Genomic DNA, 23,356 nt, shown 5'->3' with positions numbered 1-23,356 from the left:
CTTCCCAGCCACTTCTCTGTTTTCTTGTGCAGCGGGAGCTAGAAGACGACTAAAAGGGAGGGGGTATCAAACCCAGGGGCAAATGTGTCCAAAACGTCGAGCCGTCACAGTCAAACGACGCTGACCAAGCGGAGCTGTGACAGAAGGGCATTCGAGCCGACGGAGGGGAAAAACTAAGGGCAAAACTGAGCATGCCCGAAAAGTAAGGGCAAAACCCGGGGGTGGGAACCAACTAGGGGCAAGAATGGAATTGGCCCTATTATTATTCATATCGTTCGGTCGTGCAAGTGAAAGGCAATTATGACGATATATGATGGACTGATTGAGATGGGAGAAGCTGGTATGAACTCGACCTCTCTTGTTTTTGTAAATATGATTAGTTCATCGTTCCTGATTCGGCCTATTATGAATAAACATGTTTGCAATGACAATTAGAGATTATAGTTACTTATGCCATGCTTAATTAGCTAGGAGCTTATAATGGTTTACCTTGCGTGCCAACATGCTATTAAAATGGTTGTGATGTGGTATGATAGGGTGGTATCCTCCTTTGAATGATTTAAGTGACTTAACTTGGCACTTGTTCACGCATGTAGTTGAAACAAAATCAACATAGCCTTCACGATATTTATGTTCATGGTGGATTATATCCTACTCATGCTTGCACTCAATGTTCATTAATTTTAATGCATGTTCAGGACTGTTGTCGCTTTCTAGCTGGTCACTTCCCAATCTTTTTCTAGCCTTCACTTGTACTAAGCGGGAATACTGCTTGTGCATCCAACCCCTTAAACCCCAAAGTTATTCCATATGAGTCCACTATACCTTCCTATATGCGGTATCTACCTACCGTTCCAAGTAAATTTGTATGTGCCAAACTCCAAACCTTCAAATGAAATTCTGTTTTGTATGATCGAATAGCTCATGTATCAACTAGGGCTGTTTGTATCTTCCATGTTAGGCGGGTTATTATCAAGAGGAGTGGACTCCGCTCCTCACTCACGAGAAAATGGCTGGTCACCGGGATGCCCAGTCCCATGCTTTATGCAAATCAAATCAAAATAATCGCAAACAAGACTCCCCCGGGACTGTTGTTAGTTGGAGGCGCTCGTTGTTTCGAGCAAGCCATGGATTGATGCTTGTTGGTGGAGGGGGAGTATAAACTTTACCATTCTGTTTGGGAACCGTCTATAATGTGTGTAGCATGGAAGATATCGCCATCTATTGGTTGTTATGTTGACAATGAAAGTATACCGCTCAAAATATTATTTATCTCTATTTCAAAACCGAGCTCTGGCACCTCTACAAATCTCTGCTTCCCTCTACCAAGGGCCTATCTATTTACTTTTATGTTGAGTCATCACCCTCTTATTAAAAATCACCAGCTGGAGAGCACCGCTGTCATTTGCATTCATTACTGTTAATTTATATTGGGTATGACTATGATTTGATCTCTTTTACCATGAATTACAATGTCTAGTTAGTCCTTGATCTTCAAACATGCTCTGCATTTATGTTTTGCGGTCTCAGAAAGGGCTAGCGAGATACCATCTTGTTATACCATATCATGATTGTTTTGAGAAAGTGTTGTCATCCGAGATTTATTATTATTGCTCGCTAGTTGATTATGCCATTGACATGAGTAAACATGAGACCTAAGTGTTATTGTGAATATGGTTAGTTCATAATCTTTGCTGAAAACTTGAATGCTGGCTTTACATATTTACAACAACAAGAGCAAACAGAGTTTGTAAAAGTTTTTCTTTATCACTTTCAGTTTATCAACTGAATTGCTTGAGGACAAGCAAAGGTTTAATCTTGGGGGAGTTGATACGTCTCCGTCGTATCTACTTTTCCAAACACTTTTGCCCTTGTTTTGGACTCTAACTTGCATGATTTAAATGGAACTAACCCGGACTGACGCTGTTTTCAGTAGAATTGCCATGGTGTTATCTTTGTGTAGAAACAAAAGTTCTCGGAATGACCTGAAACTTCACGGAGATTATTTTTGGAAATAATAAAAAATACTGGCGAAAGAATCAAGGCCAGGGGGCCACACCCTATCCATGAGGGTGGGAGGCGCGCCTGCCCCCCAGGGCGCGCCCCCCTGCCTCGTGGGCCCCCTGGAGCTCCACCGACCTCAACTCCAACTCTATATATTCGTGTTCGGGGAGAAAAAAAATCAGAGAGAAGGATTCATCGCGTTTTACGATACGGAGCCGCCGCCAAGCCCTAAACTCTCTCGGGAGGGCTGATCTGGAGTCCGTTCGGGGCTCTAGAGAGGGGAATCCGTCGGCATCGTCATCATCAACCATCCTCCATCACCAATTTCATGATGCTCACCGCCGTGCATGAGTAATTCCATCGTAGGCTTGCTGGACGGTGATGGGTTGGATGCGATTTATCATGTAATTGAGTTAGTTTTGTTAGGGTTTGATCCCTAGTATCCACTATGTTCTGAGATTGATGTTGCTATGACTTTGCTATGCTTAATGCTTGTCACTAGGGCCCGAGTGCCATGATTTCAGATCTGAACCTATTATGTTTTCATGAATATATGTGAGTTCTTGATCCTATCTTGCAAGTCTATAGTCACCTACTATGTGTTATGAACCGGCAACCCCGAAGTGACAATAATCGGGACCACTCTCGGTGATGACCGTAGTTTGAGGAGTTCATGTATTCACTATGTGTTAATGCTTTGGTCCGGTACTCTATTAAAAGGAGGCCTTAATATCCCTTAGTTTCCATTAGGACCCCGCTGCCACGGGAGGGTAGGACAAAAGATGTCATGCAAGTTCTTTTCCATAAGCACGTATGACTATATTCGGAATACATGCCTACATTACATTGATGAATTGGAGCTAGTTCTGTGTCACCCTATGTTATGACTGTTACATGATGAACCGCATCCGGCATAATTCTCCATCACCGATCCAATGCCTACGAGCTTTTCACATATTGCTCTTTGCTTATTTACTTTTCCGTGGCTACTGTTACAATCACTACAAAACCCAAAAATATTACTTTTGCTACCGTTACCGTTACTATCATACTACTTTGCTACTAACTACTTTGCTGCAGATACTAAGTTATCCAGGTGTGGTTGAATTGACAACTCAACTGCTAATACTTGAGAATATTCTTTGGCTCCCCTTATGTCGAATCAATAAATTTGGGTTGAATACTCTACCCTCGAAAACTGTTGCGATCCCCTATACTTGTGGGTTATCAATATGCAAGAGCTCCCCCTAAATTTGTGCATTATTTAAAATTTGCTTTTGAATGCAAATGCTCAATCGATTAGGATCATGCGTCACACTTCCATGTCACATACATCTTGGTGGAGCGCACAAAATGATAAGAGTTAAATAACATGCACTCATCACCAAAGATAAAAGTGATTGATCATACACAAATTCATGGATATAAGCAAGCAACCACACATTAAGCATAGTATGATCAAACACATGATCACATAAGTATCTCACAAGCATAACACAAATAGTAGCATAGGAATCAAACAACCAAACAATCAAAGTAGCAAGAGAAGCAAATAAAACCAACAAAAAGCAAAACACACACACACTCTCTCTCTCGAAGCCTAAGATCTATACACTTTCTCCCCCTTTGGCAACAAGTTACCAAAAAGTTTGGAAATGTATAGTGCTATACGGCACTCTAGGCACAATCTCCGGGAGCTCTTGAAGGGGTCTTCTCGCTTGTCGCTCCGGTGTGATAGATGGTGTGGAGAGGAGGGCATCTGCAAATGCTTCGGCAGAAGTCTGTGGAGCTTAAGGGGTTGACATTGGAGGTACAACCGTGGCAGTTGCTGCTGGTGCTGAAGTAGTAGTCCTCGAGTCTCTTACAACTGGCACTGCTGATGACCTTTGTTCCCTTGGCACTCTCTGAAAAGTATTTGTAGTTGGTCTGTCCTCCCTGTCCTCAGCATCTTCTTGGAGCTTCTCCACAATAGTATGTATCTTAGTGACCTTCACATCTAGGTCATGAAATTTAGTCTCAATGATCCTCTCAAGACTTACCTGATTTTGAGTCAGGGTTGTGACGTCCACGATTCAATCGTACACTAATCATACACGCAAATGTGTACGATCAAGATCAAGGACTCACGGGAAGATATCACAACACAACTCTAGGCATAAATTAAAATAATACAAGCTTTATATTACAAGCTAGGGGCCTCGAGGGCTCGAATACATAAGCTCGAATACACAAGAGTCAGCGGAAGCAACAATATCTGAGTATAGACATGAGTTAGACAAGTTTGCCTTAAGAAGGCTAGCACAAAAGCAACAACAATCGAAAAGGCAAGGCCTCCTGCCTGGGAGCCTCCTAACTACTCCTGGTCATCGACGGTCTCCACGTAGTAGTAGGCATCGACGGTGGCATCTGGATCCTGGGCTCTGACATGCGGTTGCATCAACCGGAAAGAAGCAGAAAGGGGGAATAGGGGGAGCAAAGAAACCGTGAGTAGTCATCCAAAGTACTCGCAAGCAAGGATCTACACTACATATGCATCGGTGTCAATGAAATGGGTATTATATGTGGACTGAACTGCAGAATGCCAGAAGAGAAGGGGAAAGCCTAGCCTATCGAAGACTAGCATCTTCAAGCAGCTCCAAGCATCTTGCAGCATCAGAAGAGATAAGAGTAGCATAAAGTAAAGTAGTAGTAGTGTTATCAACCTCGGCCAGAGATCCTTTCTCGACTCCCCGCGAGAAAGCAATCCCAGAGCCATACTATCCAGTTATCACCTCAAGTATCCAGTTCTAGTTGTATCGATCGGGATACAACTCCAAGTGTCAGTTACCGTAGGACAGGCTATCGATAGATGTTTCCTTCCATGCAGGGGTGCACGAACTTACCCACCACGCTCGATTAACTCCGGCCGGACACACTTTCCTGGGTCATGCCCGGCCTCTGCCAAACAATACGCCGCAACCCGACCTAGGCTTAATAGAGAGGTCAGCACGCCGGACTAAACCTATGCCCCAGGGGTCTTGGGCCATCGCCTCGGGAACTCCTGCACGTTGCGTGGGCGACCAGTGAGCAGACCTAGCTACCTCCTTTAAAAAGGCAGGTGCTTACCAGTCCAACCCGGCGTGCGCCGCTCAGTCGCTGACGTCCATTAAGCTTCGGCTGATGCATACGACGCAGAACGCCCATACTATGCCCACGTGATGGTTAGTGCTATCAGGCCAAAGGCCCCTCGGATCAAATATCCAAATCTTAGTGGATTAGGAACGCGCGGTAACAAGCAGAGACTCATGAAAGATGTGACCCCGTCGCCCAGTCTCGAGGACTTGCGGCAAGGGCTAAGAATGCCCGGCCACGCCTCGTAATTATCTCGCGGGCACCCTCCAGGTCAACCCGTCTCCACATCACTCACGGGTACCCCTCAGGGTCGACCCGCCTTTCCAAGTAACAGTGGTAAAGTCCAAGTATTCGTGTGTCCAAACATCAAGGGGAAAACCCGAGGAATTACCCCGGGTGAATTCCACTCGATGTAATCATCAAGGTGAACGTAAGAGGAACCACCCCCAAGGTTCACACTTGAGGAGTCGTATCGGAAGTGGTTAAGGAGGAAATCACCCTCGATGACCACGACCGAATAGCTACACTACAGAGATCTCATCAGGAGTGATGTATGAGGTTCCACCCTCGGCACTCGATGGTAACTCTGCAGAGTCGAGCAACAAAAGGGGCATGATGTGATGTGAGGTGTCGGGCTCTGGTCGTCGATCACGTTGATCGAGTCGTCGATGATGAAGCAGGGGCAACAAGGACCAGGTGGGGGGTCACTGATGGATCACTAACCAACCTATACTAAGCAATTTAGGATAAGCAGGTAAGGTAACAATAAGCAGGTTACAAAAGCAGGCTATGCATCAGAATAGGAACAAACAATAACAGTAGCAAAATCTAATGCAAGCATGAGAGAATGGAATGGGCGATATCGAGGGGATCAAAGGGGGGGGGGGGCTTGCCTGTAAGCTCTGTTGTAAAGGAAGAAGGGTCGTCGGAGACGTAGTTGATCACAGGGGCAGCATCGGTGTCGGGGTCTACCAGAGAGAAGAGGGGGAAGAAACAATAAATATAAAGCAAACAAAGCATTATAAAGCATAACATGACAATATGCAGCGCTATGAGTGTTCTAATGTAGTGCTGCACGATACAGGTGAAGGGGGAATTCAACGGGGAAGGTATTCCCGGTTCCGAACCTGTGTCAGACAGATGACCGGAGGGGGAATGTTCCATGTTCAGATAGCTAGAGGCATCTGACAGCTAAACGGACCGCATATTCGGATTCATCTCGTCGTTCTGAGCAACTTTCATATATAAAACATTTTCATCTGAGTTACAGTTTAATTTACATGATTTTTCAAAGGTTTAAACATTTTCTAGATTTACTATTAATTTCGAGAATACAAAGCAGAATTACTTTTTGTACCCACGGACAGCTAGACCTAGAGGCTTACATGTGGGGCCAGGGTCTGAGTTGACCCAGTCGATATTTGACTTGACTGGTCAATTGGTGAACAGTGCCGGTGAGGACCCAGTTGTCATAGACTTGGTTTTATTAAGTCAATTAATTTGAGATAATCATCAGGGTGGCTCACATATTATTTTCTACTAAACTAAATCAGCAATGGATTAACACTAACTAATCTAGTCTAATTAAACAAGGGTCGGCCGCATTGGACAGTGGCCTGGCCGGCCACAAGCACACACGCATACAACATATCATGGCCATGGCCATGTTCAGTAGCAGCAGCATCCGCGGCAATTGAGCAGCAGCTAGTAGCCATAGTACTGAGGAGGAGCAGCACACCAACCTAGAGGCAGCGGCTCTAGGCAGCAGCCGAGCAGTGGTATCAAGCAGCAGGAATAGCGCATAGGATCAGTACGCGGCAAGCAGCAATAGCACCACATCCGACAGTTAGGAGCAACAGCAGTTTAGCAGCGGCGGCAAAAGAAAGGAGCAGCAGGCAGAGCAGCGCAGCAGCCAGCGGGGGTGAGCGGGCCTGCGCGAGCGCGCGTGAAGGGGTGAGCAGGCCGAGCGCGCAGCAGCAGCGGGCACGGGTTATCGGAAGCACCAGCAAACGCTAGCAGCGGCCGGTGCGAGCAGCCGTGGGCCGCGGAAGTGGCCGGAGGAGGGGCCGGGGCACGGCCATGGCGAGGCAGCGTGTGGGCTAGAGCGGGCATGTGTGTGCGGATGCAGAACTCCAGCGCGGCCATGGCGACGGAGCTCGCGGGAACGACGACTACATGCACGTATCAACAAAGGGGAGAGTGGGATTTGGGGTAGGAGCTCACATCGCGGCTGTAGAGGTGCAAAGCGAGCCCGGGGGAGGCTCGGTGGTGGCCGGGAGCAGCAGACGACGCCAGATTTGACGGGGAGGTCCGGCAACCGGAGAGGAAGAGCCTGATTCGCTTGACTTGGCGCATTCCAGCTCGAAGTAGCGGTCGTAGAGGATGTAGAGGAGTCCGGCGGAGTCCATGGACAAGGCTTCAGGCGCCGAGGAGGACGGTGGCCGCGGCGGCGAGCTTGGCCATGGCAGTTGTGGTGGTGGTTGTGGCGGATCTGGGTGAGGATGGGAGAGAGAGACCGAGAGGGGGAGGGGAGAGCGAGGAGGACGAGCAGGTGGATCTGGGTGGGGTAGCTAGGGTTCGAGGGGGAGAGGGGCAGTCTTATCCCCTCAGGCGTTGCCAGCGGAGGTGGCTCTGTGGCGACGCGAGCGCGCGCCCTCTCAGTCGGGTGAGCAGTGAAGAAGACGACCGAGGGGGAAGTGGGCTGGGTTAGGCCGACCTGTTGGGCTAAGGCCCAATGGGGCAGGGGAGGCCTTCATTTCCTTTTTATTTTCTTCTTTTCTTTTATAGAGAGGGTTTTGTAATATTTGGGGCACCGAAATGATTTTTGTAAAATATGGGAATTGTCCACATAAATACAATGCAATGTTTGGCACTGCCACAAAAAGTTTGGAAGAAGTTTGAATTAGTTTGAAATTGCATAAAATGGATAAGCAATTAATTTGCTGATTTGGCAATGCTTTAAATTGCTATAGTCCACCATAGCTTGGAGGTGATGTTGTTTTCCTTAACAATCATTTGTTATGGAATTTTTACAAAATGAAGAACTATTTTTCAGCAACTTTTGTGCAACTTCAAAGTTCACTTGCAAATTGAATTTGATTTCAAAGTGGAATTTCAAATGGGATTTGAATCAAATTTGATCAAGTCCTGTTTAGCAAAATGATTAGCTTAATCATGGAGGGTTACTGTAGCATGACACTGGGGGTGTTACAAGGGTGTCCAAGCCCTTCTCAATTCTTACTATAGCCTCAAGCAGATAACTGAGTTGATCTTGTTTGGTCTTGAGTAGCACTGTGGAGTCATGTGGTGCACTTGTTGTCTTTGCTGCTTTTGCAGCCTTTGCTTTCTTTCTCTCTCTCTCCTCTCCTGGGCTTCAGCACAAGTAGGATGGGAAGCATCCATGACAACCTTGTTATCCTCAAGGTCTGGCCTCAGGGGAAGACGCTCTTTGATACGTCTCCAACGTATCTACAATTTTTTATTGTTTCATGCTATTATATTATCATTCTTGGATGTTTTACAATCATTTTATAATCATTTTTTGGTACTAACCTATTGACATAGTGCCCAGCGCCAGTTGCTGTTTTCTGCTTGTTTTTTACATCGCAGGAAATCAATACCAAACGGAGTCCAAATGCAGCGAAACTTTTTATGGATTTTTTTCTGGACCAGAAGACACCATATGGGCCGAAGAAGTACCAAAGGGGTGCTCTGAGGGGAGCACAACCCACTAGGGCACGCCTAGGGGCCCAGCCGCGCCCAGTTGGGTTGTGCCCACCTCGGTGGCTTCCTGCACCGCATCTTTGCTCTATAAATACCCCAATATTCCAGAAACCCTAGGGGAGTCGACGAAAATCAATTCTAGCCGCCGCAAGTTCCAGAACCACCAGATCCAATCTAGACACCATCACGGAGGGGTTCATCATCCTCATTGGTGCCTCTCCGATGATGCGTGAGTAGTTCATTGTAGACCTACGGGTCCGTAGTTAGTAGCTATATGGCTTCCTCTCTCTCTTTTGATTCTCAATACAATGGTCTCTTAGAGATCTATTTGATGTAACTATTTTTGCGGTGTGTTTGTTGGGATCCGATGAACTTTGAGTTTATGATCAGATCTATGTTTTTATCCATGAAAGTTATTTGAGTCTTCTTTTATCTCTTATATGCATGATTGCTTATAGCCTTATATTTCTTCTCCGATATTTGGGTTTTGTTTGGCCAACTTGATCTATTTATCTTGCAATGGGAAGAGGTGCTTTGTGATGGGTTCGATCTTACAGTGCTTGATCCCAGTGACAGAAGGGGAACCAACACGTATGTATCGTTGCTATTAAGGATAACAAGATGGGGTCTATTTCTACATAAATAGATCTTGTCTACATCATGTCATCGTTCTTATTGCATTACTCAGTTTCTCCATGAACATAATACACTAGATGCATGCTGGATAGCGGCCGATGTGTGGAGTAATAGTAGTAGATGCAGGCAGGAGTCGGTCTACTAATCTTGGACGTGATGCCTATGTAATGATCATTGCCTGGATATCGTCATGATTATTTGAAGTTCTATCAATTGCCCAACAGTAATTTGTTTACCCACCATATGCTATTTTTCTCGAGAGAAGCCACTAGTGAAATCTACAGCCCCCGGGTCTCTTCTTTATTATATTTGCCTTCGCGATCTATTTTTATTTGCTTTTATTTTCAGATCTATTAATCCAAAAATACAAAAATACCTTGCTGCAATTTATTGTTATTTACTTTATCTCGCGTTCCCGCGAGATCTATTTATCCAATCTACTACAATTTTACTTATCTTTTTACCCGTGAGGGATTGACAACCCCTCTCTTACGTCGGGTTGCAAGTATTTGTTCTTTGTGTGCAGGAGCTGTTTACGTGGTGTTGCGTGGTTCTCCTACTGGTTCAATAACCTTGTTCTCATCACTAAGGGAAATACCTACCATTGATGTGCTGCATCATCCCTTCCTCTTTAGGGAAATACCGACGTAGTTCAAGCAAACATCACTCTCTATCAAGTAGATATGTCCCGGTTCCCATCTTGGAATTGATCAACATTTGAATGTGAGGGGCATATCCACAAGATCTGTTCTGATCTGCAGCTATTCTCTTCACTGTTTCCACAATTAGGCTCATCACCTTGAACTTCTGAGGAACATCAAACAAGTGAAGCAGGTTGATGGAGTGACCACGGATCGTTCTATGATCTCCTGACTTGGGCAAAAGAGTGTGCCTGAATATAGTGTTGATGGTGGTCAAACCAGCAAGCAGATAGTATATTGATCCAAACTTGTGAGTCTCCAAGGCTTCATCAGGAATTGGCTTGTACATGTTAGCCATGGAGTTGTGATCCTTCCTGGACTGAGCATACACATCAATGTCATTCTCCTCTTCCTCTAGGGCATTGATCAACTTGGCCCATTCTGAGATAGTAGATTGATATCTCGTTCCTTCAGTCATCCAGACTATCTTTCCATCAGGGTAGAAGTGAGCAGTGGAATAGAATTGCATGATAATCTCATTGTTCCACTTAGTCAACTTCTGGCCAACAAACTTGTCCACGCCATTCATTCTGAAGCTCTCATGCACACTTGGGAAATAGTCTTCATTGTCATCAATGTATTTCCAGTCAACCCATTTGATATCACACATTATGGGCTTCTTGTCCAAAAGGACAGTCTCATAGAAATCTTGTTGTTCCTTGGTGTGAAAGCGGTAGTCTACATTAGTTCTCCTCCTGGTGGCATAGGGATCAGTCTTTCTCCAAAGTCTCAGACCTACATCCTTTCTTAACTTCATGTTCTCTGCCACAGGATGATCATCACTATGATCTGGAATCTTGGGCTTGAGATTTCTGAGCACTTGTGGCTCTTCTTCTTCTTGAGCTTCAAGCATTGGGGCCTTGTTCTTTTCAGCAGCTGGTATATTCCACTGGTGCGCGTCGGTCCTAAACAAACGGTTTTTTACCCCTTTCCGCGACGACATTTGGAACCGTCGCCAAGTGAGTGTGGGCGATAGGGGGGTCCTTCCCACACGACCTAGAAATCGTCGGGGATAGGGAGCCTTGATGCATACAGTTGTCCCTATATAACCTTTTCCGATATCTCGAATATCCCAAATGCTTCATCATTGCTACTCGTTTGTGCTCGCATTGCCATCACAGTCGGGGTTTTGTGGTTCTGCCTAAAACAAGGCAGATTCCAGGCACGGGAGTTTTCCAGGCAGATTCTAGGCATGGGAGTTTTTTGATGCCTGGAACATCATAAACAATTCATGATTATAAACCGTGTACGATGGGTAGACAATCACATACATTTAGTTTTCCCGCACCGTATGTGATAGTGTGTGACATCACACACCCTTTGCAAACGGCAACTATGTGCATGCTTGCACACGTTTCCTCTTTGTGAACCGTCTCGGATTATGGTGTATATCGCAAACGTTTGTGTTTTAGCAACCGTGTGTGCCGTAATGACCTGCACAACGTAATTTCGCCCTAATTTAATTGCTGCTATTTAAAATTGTACCTAATTTAAACTTGAAAGTAGATATAGCTTTATTCATATCCATCAGGTTCAAACAACCAATGCACTATTCGATTCACAGGTACATATGTTTAAGAATTACATAAGCACCAAATAAATAATGATGTACCAGGGTTCTATACTTGTACTAGTACACATGGTAAAGAAAGAGGCGACAGACATTCCAGTTGTTGAACAAGGTGAAGCGGAATGGCCCTATTGTGCTCTCCTGGATGCAGAAGGCATGCAGGACTCTAATCCAACCCCTTGTGATGGCGGACCGCCAATCATGTAGCTTGAGAGGTAATCTTGAGGAAACTGCTTCAGGATCCACTTCAAAAGAAAAAAGATTCAGATATTGTCATCTAACACAACTCATTACGGGCAGTAAAAAGAAGGCTACATGGTTCTTACTTACCATCCTGCAGTTCACTGTTGTCTTGCATAAAGTGTAAACAAATAGTTCAATTGACATCTTTTGACCCATTTTCATAACAATCTTTATCAGTTTCCTCACTTGACGCTGGTTCATGAATATCTCATTGCCCCATACGCAGAAAGGGTCGAAGTGTGGATCTTTGGCAATGATATATGTACCTAAAAGCACCAAGTTAATATTAGAAGCTAAACAACAATTGAAAAATGATGTAGTACAACACTCCATCCATCCCATTATATACGATTTTATTACACATGTATATCTAGACATCATCAGAACATTAAGGTAACACTCTTCCTTGTTGCTATGTAGCCTGGGATTGCATATTTAGTCATTCAGTACAACGCATGTTGTTAAATAACAATTGAAAAACGAAAAGGCATGTTAACTGCAATATCCTTAACAGCAACCAAATATCGTAATTCATAGTGGTATTGTTGAAACTGTTATTGATGAAATTGAACTGCACGGCAAATAGTTGCACATATAGAGCATCACATTGTGAAGAGCTGAAATAAACAAGTCATAAGGACATCTCTAGGCGATCCTTAAAAAGTTAAAGGACTAAAAAAACTAGTGGATATATATATATACTCCAGCAATTTTTGGCCTTTTCTAGTCGATCCCCTAAACTTAAGGTTGTAAACTTCAATTTGATCAAATTCAAAGCAGGTCCAACCGAAAGTAGCATGCATTCAAACATAAAAATAGATAGTTTTGCATAACCGAACATAGAACATAAATTTAAACTAAGCTAAACTACTTTCGGTCGAAGTAGAGGTCGAGCCAATCCTTCCTCGTCATGTACGGTGTGCCGCGAGCCGGGTCCGGGCCAGTACCGTCGTCGGGGTCGTTGGGAAAGGCACTCCTCCACTTGTAGACGTCGATCTCCTCGTCCTTGGGGCCCACCTCGATGCCCTCTGCGCCGCCGTCGCCGCCGCCTTCGACCTCGTCATCAGAGAAGAGCGTGATAACATCGCCGCCCTCCGCGCTGCCGTCCTTGCCGCCTTCGACCTCGTCATCGGAGGAGAGCGCGATAACCTCGCCGCCCTCCGCGCCGGCAAAGATCGCCCGCTCCGCCTCCATGAGCTCCGGGTGCTGCCGGCGGAGCTCTTGCATGTAGGCCTCGTCGGCGGCCTCGGCCTCGAGGTGCTCCCACGCCTCGCGGTCCTCCTGCGCCATAGCCGAGCTCACCACCCCTGGCTCCGGTGGAATGAGGTGGACCGGACGTGTGCCGAAGGGGAAATTCAGCCTATCCGCCGTGCCGTGGTAACGGACCTGCCAGCGGTCGTACTCCATGGCCGCGAACTCGGCCGTGTGGAAGCTACCGAGCCACCGGCGGGTGTGGGTCTCTTGATCTGTAATCTCGGCGACCCGCGTCCCCCACCGCCGCTGCCGGACCCCGAGGTAGGACTTCGTCGGCTGCCGGGTCTGAGGGAGGATGGGGAAGTCCTTGAACCGGCGTAGGGGCACGGCGGTGGGCGGATCGGGGGACCGGCGACTGTGGATCGGGCCCGCGGAGGACGACGGGGACACCTCGGCGGCCACCTCGCCGGTGTCGGGCGGAAATGCCGCGATAAACCTCTTTTTGGCCATTGGCTCCTTGAGCTCCCCGGCACACGGGCAGAGGTTGAGGATGGAGGCGCCGACGATGGCGGCGACTTACCAATGGTTTCGAGGGTTGTGTGTGTCTGTGTGAGGGGAGGTTTTGGGGTGTGTATGTGGAGGTGGGGAGCAAGGTTGTGTTTGAGGAAATACTACGACAACTAAAAATTTTACTAGGCGGGAGTAACAAGGCGGGGCTACTGAAAATTTGGATCAAGGGCGAGCAGAATTTTTTTAGATTGCGAGGGATGCAGAGGCGGGAGTAAAATGCCGGGGCTACTAAAAATTTGAATCAAGGGACTGAAGCAGAGCGAGAGTAACAGATATCGCACACAGTCCGCACATACTAATCGTGTGCTATCAAACATTAAAACCTTCTAGGCGGTAGATATTTTCGATATTGCGAGGGATGCAGAGGCGGGAGTTTTTGGGGAGTGAGCTAGTGTGCTTGACACGCCGGCTGTGGACTGTAGCCGACGCACCTTCTCGCATAAGCCATAGGCGTACTATACACCGACGGTGCTCCAAGATATTTTGTACTACATCTCACATGGTTGGTGATAATAAACCGTGTGGGATCTACTTGATTTGAATTACAAAATGGGGTCACAACGGCAATGGACGCTGTTTGAATTGCTAGACCTTTTATCCGTAGTGAACACGCAACTATATGTGTGTCGTAAAAGAATTGGAATTATTCAGGGTTCGTTTGGACATTTTATACAATAAAATGGTTTTCTAGCCATTTCACGTGCACAATTAAAAATTAAACTGCATGCACATGCTCCCGTGCATACAAATTGGTTGAAAAATCAAATCTGCGTCCTTCGGTGCATGCTTAGGTCCCACGGAAGAAACGGGAATGAATTTTTCGGGGTTCGTTTGGCCTTTTTTATACATTAACTAGGTTTTCTAGGCATTTTATGTGCATAATTAAAATTTGAACTACAAGCACATGCTCCAATGCACCAACATTGGTTGAAAAATCACATGTGTGTCCTTGGGTGAATTTCTAGGTCCCATGCAAGAGATGGGAATGAATTTCAAACACCAGGGCACTGTCGATTGATGGCAAAACATTGAGATACCTGGTTTTTAAATTCTAGTAAATCCAAAACTCGTCTGAAATGCATGAAACTTGGCATGCTATGATGGAGCGGCATCAACATCACGTGGTGAAAATTTTGTCCCGTTTGGGGCAGGTTTGGGTATATGCTTCTCACAAACCAGAGCTTCTCACAACAAGCATGATGGTTTCGATAGGGAACGTCCCACCTTTGGGGACGAAACGATATCCATTACCTCTTATTGCTTTCAATTTTTTTCTCGTGTCAACATAGAACAACAGGAGTGTTGTGTCAAATTTTGGGATTTTTTGGGGTTCGTTTCGACATTTTTATGCATTAAATGAGTTTTCAATGCATTTATGTGCATAATTCAAATTTGAACTACATGCACATGCTCCAATGCATATAAATTGGTTGAAAAATCAAATATGTGTCCTTGGGTGCATGCTTAGGTCCCATGCAAGAAATGGGAATGAATTTCAAACACCAGGGCACCGTTGATTGCCGGCAAAACATTGAGATGCCTGGTTTTTAAATTCTAGTAAATCCAAAATTCGTTTGAAATTCATGAAACTTGGCATGCTATCATGGAGCGACATAAACATGACGTGGTAAAAAAATGTCCCATTTGGGGCAGGTTTGGGTATATGCTTCTCACAAACCAGAGCTTCTCACAACAAGCATGATGGTTTCGATAGGGAACGTCCCACCTTTGGGGACGAAACGATATCCATTGCCTCTAATTGCTTTCATATTTTTTCTCATGTCATCATAGAACAACAGGAGTGTTGTGTTAATTTTTGGGATTTTTCGGGGTTCGTTTGGACATTTTTATGCATTAACTGAGTTTTCAATGCATTTATGTGCATAATTCAAATTTGAACTACATGCACATGCTCCAGTGCATATAAATTGGTTGAAAAATAAAATCTGTGTCCTTGGGTGCATGCTTAGGTCCCATGCAAGAAATGGGAATGAATTTCGAACACCAGGGCACCGTTGATTGCCGGCAAAACGTTGAGATGCCTGGTTTTAAATTCTAGTCAATCCAAAACTCGTCTGAAATTCATGAAACTTGGCATGCTATCATGGAGCGGCATAAACATGCCGTGGTAAAAAAATTGTCCCATTTGTGGCAAGTTTGGGTATATGCTTCTCACAAACCAGAGGTTCTCACAACAAGCCTCATGGTTTCGGTAGGGAACGTACGTCCCACCTTTGGGGACGAAACGACATCCATTGCCTCTTATTGCTTTCAAAAAAATTCTCGTGTCAACATAGAACAACAGGAGTGTTGTGTCAATTTTTGGGATTTTTGGGGTTCGTTTGGACATTTTTATGCATTAACTGAGTTTTCTAGGCATTTTATGTGCATAATTCAAAATTGAACTACATGTACATGCTCCAATGCACCAAAGTTGGTTGAAAAATCACATGTGTGTCCTAGGGTGAATTTCTAGGTCCCATGCAAGAGATTGGAATGAAATTCAAACACCAGGGCACTTGTAGCGACCCGACCTCAGACGGTCAAGTCTCTGTGCTTAAGTGTCATCCCTGGATCGGTATGCTGACACACAGAGTACTCGAGGATTTATAACAGAGGTAAATCACATGTATAAAATAATGTAAATACTATTACCTCAATCCATATAGCGGAAGTAACAACAAGGTTGTGGATTCCCATCAACACCAACGGCAAAGTTGAGTGTAGAAATCGTAACCCTAACGTATCACTTACTCGTCGTAAGATCCTGCAACACGAGACGTTGCAGCCACAAGGGGTCAGTACATTGAATGTACTGGCAAATTCACACCATAGGATAATGATGAATAATAGCTATCACTACATGCATATATGGCTGGTGGAAAGCTCTAAGTTTATTTTTGCATAAAGCCAATTTTTCCCTACAGCAAAGGAATATATTTTATTTAACTACAAAGTTTGTTGAAAACATTGAGAAGGTTCCTCCAACTCAATGCCAAATTAACATCAATAACCAAACAAATTATTTAAATAACGTGATGAGATCAACATGATAATTCAAGAACCAGATACTCAAGATGTCCATAACCGGGGACACGGCTAATCATGATTAGTTTGTACACTCTGCAGAGGTTTGCGCACTTTTCCCCACAAGACTCGATCTCCTCTGTTGTATTTCTCGCACTACATGGTGTTTGAGAAACGGATGACTGAGACACGGTCTTTCAGAAACATTAACTCTTTACTCTGGGTGGATAGTTACACCTACTTTCCCTCTACATCTGCTAGCCCACCACTGAAAGAGGTCGTGCAACATACTCAACTATGCCATAGCCCATAATGGCTTGTGGCTGCACACGAAAGTTTCTAGCATGAATAATCTTATGATCCCTTTGAGCCTGGGTGGCAATCCATAGGGTGATCACACGGGTCCTCCGGGATCCCCTTGGGCAAGCACTGGGTTTTCCACGTGCCCGGGCAAACCACTGGGTGCTCCAGGGTGCCCCAACCAATCCACCCAGATGTGTATTAAAGTAGCCACCTTAAGTTTCCCTTAGATAATAATAACTCTCACATCTTTCATGAATTCTCTCAAAAACCAATCCACGTCTACGAGCATAGCATAGCAGTATAAGCATAACGTAGTAACTCCCAGGGGTTTGATATAAAGGACAATAGGTTCTACCTCATCAACTACTTCCCAATACCCACATATTATCAATCCTACTCATGCAATGTTTGAGGGTTGAAATTAATGCATAAAAACTGGGTATGAAAGGGATATGATCAAAGTGTGAACTTGCCTTGTACTGTTGATGAAGATGATTCGCACTCATAACTCCTGATAGTTCTACTCGTCACACTCCGGTCAATCTATCGTAAGAAAGCAATAGTAACCACACATAAGCAAACAAGCAAAAGAATCGAATAAAAGATCTCGGAAAACTTCGAAAACAAGCAATTAACTCTTGCAACATAAAACAATTTCTAAGATTACCAAAATTAAGTGGATTTGGTCTTATCAGAAAGTTTAGGTAAAGAGCTTCGATTTGCAAAAAAAACAACTAAATCGGAGTTACGAAACTCAAGTTACGATCAAACTAAGTTCAAATGCAAATCTGTTTGAAATCAAATTTTAAACTTTCAAAAACATGTTCAAGTTGATTAACTGGATAGAGGGGATCATAATGAAGAAGTGGGCGTTGGTTTCGTTGGATTTGGATAAACGGTGTAAAAGTTGTGAGTGTTTGAAAACAAGGGGCTATTCTGTAAAAACTTTAATCGCGGATAGATCCCTGACGAGAAAAAAAACAGAAAAAGAAAAAGACTAAAAAGGGAATGTTCACTACCGAACGCTAACGAACTAAAAACGTTCGCTAAAGAGGACTAACGGACGAACGTCCGCTAAATAAGCTAACCTAATAAAAAACGATCTAACGCTAAAAACCAAAAATGAATAAAATAAATCGGGGCAGGTTTGCGGTTTTATACCGGTTCACCAAAGAAAACCAGTGGCGACGGTTTCCCGCGGCAGCGGCGGATCGGCGAGCTCCGGCGATGGCAACGGCGAGGCGGGACGACGCTGCAGCGGCGAGTGTGGGCGGCGGCAACTGCGAGGGCGACGGCGGTGCGGCTTGGCGGGGCGGGCGGAGTGCGGAGGCGGTGGCGCGGCAGCGAGGCCCTTGCTGCGGCGGCAGCTGCGGATCTGGCCGCCGCGGCGGCGATGCGGGCGGGATGCGGCGGCGACGCGAGCGAAGGAGGAGGTCCCGGGGCGGCCTTTTAAAGGGGCAGGGGAGGGCGGTGGCATGGGGAAGGGGGCGACCGGTGGCGGGGCGGCGCCGGACTCCGGGAGAAATCCCGGTCGGGGACGACGGGCGAGGCGGCGCGGAGCTGGGCCTTGGCCTGGCTTCGGCTGGGCCGGCCCAGTTGGCGAGAAGCAAGTTTTTTTAAACAGAAAAATAAAACAAAAGAGAGAAAAATACAAAATATAATATAGGCATATGATATATCAAAATTTTCAGAAAAAAATTGTCTACAACATGAACATTATTCTAGCTCCAAATAAAATCCAAAAAAATCGAATAAAGCAAAGAGTGCTACTAGTTCAAATAAAATCTCAATAAAATCATTTTAAAAATACCAAAATGATTTCAAATTTATTTATCTCCAATTTTCTGATGTAGGGAATCATTTTACCCTATTTTCCATATATTTTTTTTGGAGATAAATAATTTGAATAAAACCCAAATAACTCGAAATTGAAAAATAATTTGAAAGGAACTTTAAATTTGATTCCTTTAAACTTCCAACTCATATTTGATATGTTTTGAAGAAGTCATTTTATCCTCTCTCGTGAAAATCATTGAGTTGCTTAAAGTTTCTGAATTTGAAATATTTCCAAATGAAATTCAAATATTTTCAAAAAACCTTTTCATTTATTTAAATGGAAGAAGTCATGTCATCTTCTCTCTAGGGTTTTGTATTTGAAAAGTATTTGAATTCATGAAGATCAGAATGCAAAATTAAAGTTTGGGAAAGTCCTTTTATTCCCTCTCATTTAACTTTCAAACAGTTTCAAATTTCACTCAATTTCACGCAAGCAATCATACCACAATCAAACAATCAATCAAAACTATCTATTTATTATAACATTCCAAAATTTAGAATTTTGGGATGTTACAAACCTACCACCCTTAAAATGAATCTCGTCCTCGAGATTCGGAGAGGCTAGAAAGAAATAGGTTAGGTTCGGGGTCTTCTCAAATTCCATCGATCGTCTCCGGGGTCTCCGGTGCTACCACCCTTAGAAGCAAGGTTACGGTTCCATCAATGCTCATATACTCCATCCTTTTTGTTGACGGTGTCTATCTTCTCAGATCTTCAGGATAATTCCTTCTCTGGGCTCTTCCGGTAGTGGCATAACCTTTTTCCTCAATTCTTCTGTCCTTCCATCTTGGTAAGGTTATTCCAAGACTGGGTCTTCTTAGCTGACGGGTCTGGCGCCAATACTAAACGACTATCGATATCTCATGGTGGTCAACAATTTATGGTCTCTCCTGCAGGAAATGGTCTGGGCTTCATTCTCATCATGTGACCTACGATTGGCAACAGCTGCCTTGTACAAGGGAAAATACTTATACCATTCTAAGGTTCAAACAAGGTTTAATATCGTCGTCTCTCTACTATAGGCAACTCACTCAGATTTACCATCCCATATAGCAAGGCGAATAATAAGAGTAAGTCGGTATGGTGATCAATCCATCTCGCACCCAGATCATTACCCTGTATATGGTTTAGCGAATCTCGCATTCTAACACTCGGTCAACCTCACAAGCATTGCAGAATTTCTCTTGTCGATGAACCGAGTTCGGATAAATCCATTGATTAGGCAAGCCAAACAAACATCTATCGTTCCTTCACAACTCTCAGGTTTTATGTTACTCCTATAAGATCGTCTGCCGATAAGGTCGTATCTTCTTCCAGGGTTTTTCCTTCAGCAAGAGTGTGCTTGCTTCTTGGCAGGTCCTGGGGCCTGTGGGTTATGGCCCATCTCATCACTTGTAAACATTGAACTCATCTTCGGGCCAACTGATCATTATTCCAACATCCAGCTTCCTAGCATTCTTAAATCCATCCATTTGTACTGTCTTACTTCCTTCTATTGGTACCAAACTAAGACGTGTTTACTCAGACTCATCATCGAGTTACAATTGCTCCATATTACCAACATTATACCTCCTTTATATCCAATAGTACTTCATCCCTCCATATTCTTGGGGTATCCCACATATCGAGTTAAAACTCATACTTATTTTGTCCGAAGTTCACTCCGTGGAATCTCATTATCTTTTCCAGGGGTCAAATCTCCTCACAGGGTACTACCACCCTTAAAATGCACGAATTCATCCATATACCATATTTCTCATATCCTCGAAAATGGTCAAAATCTTCCTTCATAGAGTCATTGCTCATAAAATCCAAATCTTTACCAACGATGCTAACTTTATTGATTCTCAATTTATTACCATCTCCTGCTTTTCCATTACATGCCTCAACTCAATACCTCAATAATAAAAGAATTGTTCCCACACTACTTCTACTGTACTTCTCACAGAATCAACTGTTTATCACAAGTCTCCTTATCCTTGGGACAATCTCTAGCAGAGTGCCCTGCTTCATTACAGCAGAAACAAATTACTTCTGACAAGTCTCGAGGTTTCCTCATGATTACATAGCCTCCTTGGGTCCTCGTCTTCCTTTTTAGGCAACTTCTGAAGTAGTGCCATGACTCCTTGCACCTGAAACAGGTGATATGACTCAGGTCCTTCCTGGAATCCAATCTACTTCTCTTCCTGGACCTTTCCATTCCAATCAGGGTTTCTATTTCCTGTGGGTCATACTCTACTTCCTCTGTCGGGAATTCTACTAGATCCCCATTCACACAATTTTGGGAGATGTGTCCTTCTTCTCCACATGAATAGCATGACTTGGTGCAGGGTTTAATTAGTTCTTCTTTGGGTGTGTCCTCCACCTCTTCCTTCACCACAGGTTCTTCTAAAATTTCCATGAGGGCTCCTTTCATTGCTTCTTTCTTCTGCTGGACGGTTCTTTGAACCATGGGGTAAATGTGACACTGATCAGGGTAGTGGGTAGTCCCTTCACACAAGAAACAAGTGATCTGCCTAGTTGGGCATTCTTCAGCTGGGTGACTTCCTTCACAATTAGGACATTCATCCTTGTGTTCTTTTTGGTTGTGTCCTATTTCTCCACAAAACCTGCATGCACAGGGTTTTTTCATATCATTTCCATAAGGCTTCAAATTCGGGGACACAAGACAGACTTTAGCAGAGTCAACTTAAATTCTTTCCAAGTGGTTACTCCTTGCCATCCATTGATGGTTTGGTACATCCTCCACCAAGTAGTAGCACCTCTTTCAAAGCACTGAAGAGCATGCTGGGTCATATCCTTTCCAGCTATAGTGTTATTCTTCACGTGATCCTCCATGTTCTGAATCCATCAGTCCGTCTCCAATTGACTTATCGGTCTTGGAAATGTGAGTTCATCTCCATTCATCCTCTATTGGGTCCAAGGGTTTGGAGTGGGATAAGAGAGATAGAGAGGGATACACACAATGCAAACAATAGTTTTGAAAAGATAGATTTTATTTTTGTGGCTGCGGAAAAAATCAAACAAATGACAGCTCACAATCGTCGCATCTAACGTAGGTATATAACTGGGGTTTGGTCTTCTAAAGGTCAATAAATCTTCAAAGTCGTCAAACTCTTCGATTCTTGTTCATGCCTCCAATGGCTTCTTTCGATCATGCTTGTCTTTCTCAAGTTCTTTGGCCAGATCATCTCTGTTGACGCGAAGTCTCTCGTGACGTCCTTTAATATTCTGAAGTTGCGTTCCAACTTCTGGGTTTCAACATCCTTGGCATGAATCATGGTCCCACTATCCTTCAGTTCCTAACGAATCTCTGGTATCTCGAGGTTTTGTTCCTCCAGTTTGGCTACTTCAGCTTCTGGGTCCTAAGTTCTTCACAAAATGCTTTCTCGTGAAATACGGCTTCCTGCAGGTCCATCTTGAAATTCTTAATGTAATACTCCAGATCCTGGTGATACACCAGCTAAGGTTAAAACTTCATCTTTTGCTGATAGGTGCTCCATTAGCCTTCTACCATCCAATCCTTCCGAAGAAATGCAGGCTTAACTCAGCACGGTGACAATAGCATAAGCGGGCGATAACATCACGAATAACCATGTTTCTGCTCTTGTTATTTCCTTGAGCTATCATTCCATAGTTGATATCTCCCGCCTTAGGGTTTTCTTGACAAACTTTGAGTTCTAATGCTCCATGTTCCGGTCTTTCTCCGATACACCTTGATCTCGGGTACTGACAGCTTCCATAGTCTGCCAAGTTCCATAAGGGTAGCCTTCCTAGGTCATACAAATCTGGGAATTCTTCAGAGCCTTCAAATTCTCCTAATCTTCGGAGTCTCCAACCGTTGTAGTTTCCATTATTATAATGCATGGTAAAATCCTCTTCATTCCGAAGTGGTCTTAGTTGTATTGTACTTCTTGGAGTGGTCTCATCAGTCGAATCTTTGTGTGGTCAAATGGGGAAAAGGGGTATGGTCTCACTAAAAGGGATGATTGAATAAGCTCAGAAGAGAAGAGAGGTAAAATATCTTTTTGAAAATGAAGTTTGAAGAGAAAATCTTTCCTATGGGCTTGCCAATTTCTAGGGGTCACATCCTACAGTCAACATGTGCTCTGATACCATCTTGTAGCGACCCGACCTCAGACGGTCAAGTCTCTGTGCTTAAGTGTCATCCCTGGATCGGTATGCTGACACACAGAGTACTCGAGGATTTATAACAGAGGTAAATCACATGTATAAAATAACGTAAATACTATTACCTCAATCCATATAGCGGAAGTAACAACAAGGTTGTGGATTCCCATCAACACCAACGGCAAAGTTGAGTGTAGAAATCGTAACCCTAACGTATCACTTACTCGTCGGAAGATCCTGCAACACGAGACGTTGCAGTCACAAAGGGTCAGTACATTGAATGTATTGGCAAATTCACACCATAGGA

The 23,356-nt window shown here is 44.3% G+C and overlaps 1 long non-coding RNA gene across 2 annotated transcripts; it reads right to left on the bottom strand.

Moving 5' to 3' along the window:
* Positions 1-4,138: 4,138 nt before the first annotated feature.
* LOC141041672 (uncharacterized) lies at positions 4,139-8,106 on the bottom strand. 2 transcript variants are annotated; one of them, XR_012202634.1, is made up of 3 exons: positions 7,339-8,106; positions 6,009-6,083; positions 4,139-4,424 (listed from the first exon to the last, which is right to left on the bottom strand). It is a non-coding gene; the product is annotated as an uncharacterized lncRNA (long non-coding RNA). The 2 variants fall into 2 exon arrangements; XR_012202635.1 differs by having other exon boundaries at positions 4,139-4,417; positions 7,339-8,101.
* Between the last annotated feature and the right edge of the window lie 15,250 nt (positions 8,107-23,356).

Source organism: Aegilops tauschii, chromosome 2 (genome assembly GCF_002575655.3).
Source record: "Aegilops tauschii subsp. strangulata cultivar AL8/78 chromosome 2, Aet v6.0, whole genome shotgun sequence".
Classification (NCBI taxonomy): domain Eukaryota; kingdom Viridiplantae; phylum Streptophyta; class Magnoliopsida; order Poales; family Poaceae; genus Aegilops; species Aegilops tauschii.
Note: the sequence above shows the minus strand (reverse complement) of the source record. Positions and strands in the feature narration are given on the sequence as shown.